This window comes from Helianthus annuus, chromosome 11, assembly GCF_002127325.2.
Source record: "Helianthus annuus cultivar XRQ/B chromosome 11, HanXRQr2.0-SUNRISE, whole genome shotgun sequence".
Taxonomy (NCBI): domain Eukaryota; kingdom Viridiplantae; phylum Streptophyta; class Magnoliopsida; order Asterales; family Asteraceae; genus Helianthus; species Helianthus annuus.
This window is the reverse complement of record NC_035443.2, coordinates 174717998-174726642: the sequence shown is the minus strand read 5'-3', so window position 1 is coordinate 174726642 and position 8645 is coordinate 174717998.

Genomic DNA, 8645 nt, shown 5'->3' with positions numbered 1-8645 from the left:
TGTTAGGGCTGGATTTTTATGATATATGATCCTTACATGTGATCCTAACCAGTGATCCTTGTTTCTTTAGTAGATAGTGATCCTCAGCAGGACTTCAGGATCAGGATCATGGACCATTATAGGATCCTCATGCTAACAGTTACCTTCATTGAATTAAGTGATATTTTGCAGGAACATCTAGCAGGATCCGCTCTTAGCATCATGATCAAAGGACGCGTCTTTACAATTATAGCATGTGCTTAATCGGAGATGGACGTTGCAAAGGATATGGAAACTTGGCATGATTCAAGGGCGACAATTTAGGCTAGATTTACTTTTATTTCTAAAGGGGTAATGAGCTGATTATTAGTCTTTTTACCTAAAATAGGTCACCTACACTTGTATATATAACACTCTTCCCCATTCGGAAGAACACACAACACAATTCTCACACGCTTAGACACACATTACGATAGTGATCCTTGTACTCAGCTCATTATCATCCGAAGTTGTAACCATATTTTGATATATTGAAGTTGGTGATCGGTAGTTGCCATCACCCGAGGTTTTTTATGCCGGAGATCATACATTGATCAAGGGCTTTTTCCTCGTATAAATCATTGTGTCTTTGCATACTTCATACTGAAGTGATCCTTTACTTTTTCAATAAACCAAGCATCATTCCCCATTTACTTAGAGTTTGGTTGCATTATCCTTGTGTGATTTTTGACCAAAACAGTTTGGCGCCCACCGTGGGGCAATTGGTGCTTCATTCATAAGAAAACCTTTTGTTCGAAATCATTTCAAAGAATTACATGGCTTCATCGTTGAAGAATACGTCCACGGCGATGTCTGCAGTCACCTCATCCCAGAACACTCTGCCTCCACCACCGGCAGGATCCCAGAAGAATGCTGAGAAGAGACCAACTCCTACTAACTCTAAACCTCCATCTTCTTCTGCTATGAATTCTTATACTCCCAGTACTAGTGACGTATTTACTTTGATTTTGCAGATGAAGGATCGTATGCAGCGACAGGATGAAACTAATGAAAGGATCCTCAGGGAAATTGGAGATCTCAAAAGACAAAAGAAAGCAGCAGAGGATCATTCCCCACTGATGCCCAAATCTCTAAGCTCTGATACTCCAATGATCACTTCTCAGCCATCTGGAGTTCCAGACGTGCAAATTGTGGGAGAATCAAGAGGATTGCACCTCGGATCGACAGCAATGACTCAGGCATCAGGCTCACACTTTCAGCCGGCAGGATCCTATCCCCAGCATATGGGATCCTTCATGAATTCAGGGGCCTATCCGGGAGCACAGCAGTTTCAAGGATCCTACTTTGTTCCAGGATCGTCCCAGGGTCAAGGATCCTACTTTGTTCCAGGATCATCCCAGGGTCAAGGATCCTCCTTTGTTCCAGGATCATCCCAGGTTCAAGGATCCTTCCTTGTTCCAGGATCGTCCCAGGTTCAAGGATCCTCCTTCGTTCCAGGATCATCCCAGATACCAGGATCCTTCCAGATGCCAGGATCCCTAAAAAGTTTGCAAACAGGAAGTCTAGATGTCCATCAAGGGGACTTCATTCCAATGCAGACCATTGCTTCCACTGGTCCCTCCGTTATCCCAGAATCCCAGCAATATGGATTCACTAACTTGAATTCAATGGGAGGTAACACTTTAAATAATTATCTTACCACTAACCATGGATTCATGCAGGATACAGGTATCAATCATGCTATGGCCAGGGAGTTGCAGAAGCTAAAAGATATGATCTCAAGTGTTCCAGGGGTAGTCAAGCCTATCCCAGAAATTGCAGATGGAAGCCATAAGGTATCTCCGTTTGCACCACCAATTTGTGATGCAGAGGTACCCAAAAGGTTCCATATCCCTACTATGAAGCTGTATGATGGTACAACGGATCCTGAGGAGCACATAGCACAATACAGGGAGAGGATGGAGATCAATCCAATCCCGGAAAAGCTAAAGGAAGCATGCCTATGTAAAGGATTTGGATCCACTCTTACTGGATCAGCTCTTAAATGGCTGCTAAGTCTTCCCCCTTACTCTATTACTTCATTTGCTAATTTAGTTAATTTATTCAATAACCAATTCTCTTGTAGTAGAAAATTTGAAAGATTAACTAGTGATTTATATAGGGTAACTCAAAGTCATAATGAATCATTAAGGGATTATATAACTAAATTCAGTAAAGAATCCTTGGACATTCCCAACTTGGATATGGCTACGGCTGTTGAAGCCTTCAAAATGGGACTGCTTAAGGATTCATTATTCTATGATGATCTTGTTATGACACCATGCAGGAATCTAGATGAAGTAAGAACTCGGGCACTCAAGTTCATCCGGCTAGAGGATGACAAGAGGATCCAGGAGAGACAAGTAGGATCCTCAAAACAGGAGAAGCAAGGATCCTCCTTCAAGAACAATAAATTCAAATCCTACCATAGAAATGACAACCAGAATGTGCATGCTGTTGACCAAGAAGAGGATGATGAAGATTATCCTCCAATCTCCGAATATTGTTTTTCCATTGATAATCATGAACTAATCCTTGCAATGCAGAATCTAGGAGAAAAAGCTAGGTGGCCCAGGAAGAATGATAAACCATCCAGGACTAAAGACAAGTCAAAATGGTGTGCATACCACGAGGATTTCGGGCATCTAACTGAAGAATGCATAGCTTTAAGAAAAGAAATTGGATATCTGTTAAGCAAGGGGCATCTAAAAGAATTGTTGGGAAGAAAAAAGCAAAGGACTCAGATCCTGAGAGGATCCCTGAAAAGGCTCCAGCCCCTCCGGCGAATGCACAAGTGATCAACTTTATTTCCGGAGGATCAGACATCTATGGTACATCCTTCTCGGCGGCCAAAAGGCATGCAAAGGAAGCAAAAATGGATAATGGAGAGAGACCTATTCGAACATCAAGTGTCTCGGAAGGGAAGACGATAACGTTTGATGAGAATGATCACATTAACATCCAGGATCCTCATCATGATAGTTTAGTTATTACTCTCTTTATCTCTAACCATTTTGTCCGCAGGATCCTTATCGATGGAGGAAGCTCAGTGAACATTATCCAGCTTGATGTTCTGAAGAAAATGGGTATCCCAGAATCAGACATCACACCAAGATCCTCCGTGCTTGTAGGATTCAGTGGAGAAACGAAGAAAACTCTGGGGGACATCAAACTCCCAATCTACGTGGAAGGATTACATAATTATCAAAAATTTTGTGTTATTGACTGTTTGTCCTGTTGCAATGTTATCCTTGGCAGGCCCTGGATACATGATATGAAAGCAGTCCCATCCACCTATCATCAATGTGTGAAACTCCCTAACCCATGGGGGATAATCAAGATCGACAGTGATCAGCAGGAGGCTAAGGATTGTTATACCTCATCCATGAATCCAACCTCGAAGCCAAGGGAGCAATAGCAATTACAGTATCCTCCGAGGAATGTCTTGGAGGCAAGGGAACAAGATGTGGACGAAATCCTCTTGGATCCTAGTGATCCTGAATCAAAAATCTATATCGGATCAGGGATCCTTGGCAAGATGAAAGAAGACATGATATCCTTCCTCAAAAGAAGAAAGTCTACCTTTGCATGGAAGCACGAAGATATGACAGGTATATCTAAGGATATCATAACTCATAAACTTGGCATTGACAGGTCTATCAAACCAATCCATCAAAAAAGGAGGAAGTTTGCACCAGAAAGGAATGCCATTATCCAAGAAGAAGTAGAGAGACTACTTCGAGCAGGTATGATCAGAGAGGTAAAATATCCAAAATGGTTAGCCAATGTGGTCGTTGTCCAAAAGAAAAACGGAAAGTGGAGGGTATGTGTCGATTTCACTGATCTGAATAAGGCATGTCCCAAGGATCCTTTCCCATTACCCCACATTGACTCCATGGTGGATGCAACAGCGGGGCATGAACTGTTGACCTTTATGGATGCATCATCTAGATTCCAACAAATTCAGATGGAACCATCTGACCAAGAGGATACAGCCATTATGACCCCAACCGGTTTGTATTGTTATATTGCCATGCCTTTTGGATTAAGAAATGCAGGTGCAACATATCAAAGGCTGGTGAATATGATGTTCAAAGATCAAATTGGACAAACTATGGAAGTATACATAGATGATATGGTAGTCAAATCAAAGAAAGCTGAGGATCACCTAAGGGATTTGGAAGAAGCATTTGATATCCTTGATAATTATAACATGAAGCTTAATCCTTCAAAATGCCACTTTGGTGTTAAGGCAGGTAAATTCCTAGGATATATGGTAACTCAGAGGGGCATTGAAGCAAGTCCGGAGCAAATTAAAGCACTAGTGAACATCAAGTCCCCTGCCAATGCTAAGGATGTGCAAAGGCTAACAGGCAGGATAGCGGCTCTGAACAGGTTCATATCAAAATCCTCAGAAAAATGTAAAGAATTTTACGATATCCTAAGGAAGAACAAGAAGTTTGAATGGACTGAGAAACATGAGAATGCTTTACAAGCCCTTAAAGAATATATGTCCTCAGCACCAGCATTAACAAAACCCGAAAAAGGAGATGTGTTATCCTTATATCTGGCGGTATCCTCAACCGCTGTAAGTGCTGTCCTTGTTAAGGATCACGAAGGTACACAATATCCTATCTACTATGTAAGTAAGAGTTTACTTGATGCCGAATCCAGGTACTCACACCTCGAAAAACTTATTCTTGCATTAATCATGGCATCAACTAAATTAAGGCATTATTTTGAAACCCATACTATTGTTGTTAGAACTAATTTTCCAATTAAGAATGTCCTCAGGAAACCAGAGATGTCAGGAAGAATGGCTAAGTGGGCAGTAAAGCTTAGTGCCCATGATATAAGATATGAGCCAAGAACAGCCATTAAATCCCAAGCACTAGCTGACTTTGTGGCTGATTTCAGTAGTGATCTACAAAAAGAAGCAGAATTGGAGGTCCAGCAGCTGGATGAGACCAAGGATCCTTGGATACTACACACTGATGGATCCTCAAATGTCAAGGGCACAGGGCTCGGGATACTACTAAAATCGCCACAGGGGGACATAATACCCCACTCCATAGCCTGTGAGTTCCAAGCAACTAACAATGAGGCTGAATATGAAGCCTTAATTGCTGGCTTGCAAATTGCTAAGGATATGGGGGTGAAGTATCTTAAAGTATATGTAGACTCATTATTGATCACCAATCACTTTAATGGATCCTATGCTGTTAAAGGAGAAACTAACCAAATATTTAGAGATAGTCAAGGAATTGGCACTCTCTTTTGTCTCTTTCAGCTTAACACAGGTACCAAGGGAGGAGAACACAGAAGCTGATGCATTGGCCAACCTAGGATCATCCTTGAAGATTCCAGAAGACATAAGTATCCCTATCATCCATATCCTGGCTCCTGCTATTGAAAACCAGGTGGCCATGGAAATAGAAGAGGATACTGCAGTGATCCCTAGTGAAGAAGCTCAATCTTATTCAGGATCATGGATCTCACCGATCATGAGATACTTGCAATACGGGGAGATTCCGATGGGAGAAAATCCTAGATCTTTCAGGATCAAGGTATCTCAATTCACAATTTTGAAAAATGTATTATATAAACGATCTCTTGCAGGACCATATTTAAGATGTATCGAGTATCCTGAAATTCAAGAAGTATTGAGAGACTTCCATGAAGGAGATTGTGGAAACCACACTGGGGGCAGAGCATTATTCTCAAGGATCCTTAGAACAGGATACTACTGGCCAACTATGAAAAGGGATGCTGTAGAATGTGCTAAGAAATGTGATCCTTGTCAAAGACACAGCAATATCCTCCATCAGCCAGCTGAATTTCTACACCCAATACCATCCTCTTGGCCATTCATGAGATGGGGAATGGATATAGTTGGCAAGCTTCCTAAAGCACCTGGTGGAAAAGTGTTTATGCTCGCCATGACCGACTACTTCTCTAAGTGGATAGAAGCTGAAGCTTTTGCTCAAGTCAGAGAAAAGGAAGTTATATCCTTTATTAAAAGAAACATCATAACTAGATTTGGCATTCCCTCTGAAATTGTATGTGATAATTGTTAGGGCTGGATTTTTAATATAGGTGATCCTTACACGTGATCCTAACCAGTGATCCTTGTTTCTTTGGCAGACAGTGATCCTCAGCCGGACTTCAGGATCAGGATCATGGGACATTATAGGATCCTCATACTAACGGCCACTTCCGCTTAATACAATATTGTTTTGCAGGAATATCTAGCAGGATACGCTCTAAGCATCATGATCAAGGGACGCGTCTTCACAATTATGGCAAGAGCTTAATTGAAATAGACGTTGCACAGGATATGGAAACTTGGCTTGATTTATGGGCGGCTATTTAGGCTAGATTGTATCTCATTTCTAAAGGGGTAATGAGCTGAATATTAGTTTAGCTACCTAAAATAGGTCACCTACACACGTATAAATACCACTCTTCCTCATTCGGAAGAAAACACACGACATACAACGCAACTCTCACACACTTAGACACTCGAAACAATAGTGATCCTTGTACTCAGCTCATTATCATCCGAAGTTGTAATCATTTTGTTCTTATATTGAAGTTTGGTGATCGGTAGTTGCCATCACCCGAGGTTTTTTATGCCGGAGATCATATATTGATCAAGGGCTTTTTCCTCGTATAAATCGTTGTGTCTTTGCATCTTTATCACAGAAGTGATCCTTTACTTTCATAATTAACCAAGCATCATACCCCGTTTACATAAAGTTTGGTTACATTATCCTTGTGTGATTTTTGACCAAAACAGTTTGGCGCCCACCGTGGGGCAATTGGTGCTTCATTCATAAGAAAATCTTTTGTTCGAAATCATTTCAAAGAGTTACATGGCTTCATCATTGAAGAACACGTCCACGGCGATGTCTGCAGTCACCTCATCACAGATCACCTTGCCTCCTCCACCGGCAGGATCTCAGAAAAATACTGAGAAGAGATCAACTCCCACTTTCTCTAAACCTCTATCTTCTTCTGCTATGAATTCTTCTATTCCCAGTACTAGTGATGTATTTGCTTTAATTTTGCAGATGAAGGATCGTATGCAGCGGCAGGATGAGACTAACGAAAGGATCCTCAGGGAAATTGGAGATCTCAAAAGACAAAAGAAAGCGGCAGAGGATCATTCTCCACTGATGCCCAAATCCTTGAGCTTTGATACTCCAATGATCACTTCCCAGCCATCAGGGATCCCGGACGTGCAAATCATAGGGGAGTCAAGAGGATCACATCTCAACTCGGCAGCAATGACTCAGACATCAGGCTCACATTTTCAGCCAGTAGGATCCTATCCTCATACATGGGATCCTTCATGAATTCAGGAGCCTATCCGGGGGCACAGCAGTTTCAAGGATCCTACTTTGTTCCAGGATCATTCCAGGGCCAAGGATCCTCCTTTGTTCCAGGATCATCCCAGGTTCACGGATCCTCCTTCGTTCCAGGATCGTCCCAGATACCAGGATCCTTACAGATAGCCAGGATCCCTAAAAAGTTTGCAAACAGGAAGTCTAGATGTCCATCAAGGGGACTTCATTCCAATGCAGACCATTGCTTCCACTGTCCCCTCCGTGTTCCAGAATCCCAGCATATGGGATTCCCTAACTTGAACCCAATGGAGGGTAACACTTTAAATAATTATCCTACCACTAACCATGGATTCATGCAGGATACAGGTACCAATCATGCTATGGCCAGGGAGTTGCAGAAGCTAAAAGATATGATCTCAAGTGTTCCAGGGGTAGTCAAGCCTATCCCAGAGATTGCAGATGGAAGCCACAAGGTATCTCGCTTTGCACCACCAATTTGTGATGCAGAGGTACCCAAAAGGTTCCATATCCCTACCATGAAGCTGTATGATGGCACAACGGATCCAGAGGAGCATATAGCACAATACAGGGAGAGGATGGAGATCAATCCTATCCCAGAAAAGTTGAAGGAAGCATGCCTATGTAAAGGATTTGGATCCACTCTTACTGGATCAGCTCTTAAGTGGCTGCTAAGTCTTCCCCCTTACTCTATTACTTCATTTGCTAATTTAGTTAATTTATTCAATAACCAATTCTCTTGTAGCAGAAAATTTGAAAAATTAACTAGTGATTTGTACAGGATAACTCAAAATCATAATGAATCATTAAGGGATTATATAACTAAATTTAGTAAAGAATCCTTGGACATTCCCAACTTGGATATGGCTACGGCTGTTGAAGCCTTCAAAATGGGACTGCTTAAGGATTCATTATTCTATGATGATCTTGTTATGACACCATGCAGGAATTTAGATGAAGTAAGAACTCGAGCACTCAGGTTTATCCGGCTAGAGGATGACAAGAGGATCCAGGAGAGACAAGTAGGATCCTCAAAACAAGATAAGCAAGGATCCTCCTTCAAGAGCAACAAGTTCAAATCCTACCATAGAAATGAGAACAAGAATGTGCATGCTGTTGACCAAGAAGAGGATGATGAAGAATATCCTCCAATCTCAGAATATTGTTTTTCCGTTGATAATCATGAACTAATCCTTGCAATGCAGAATCTAGGTGAAAAAGCTAGGTGGCCCAGGAAGAATGATAAACCATCCGGGACTA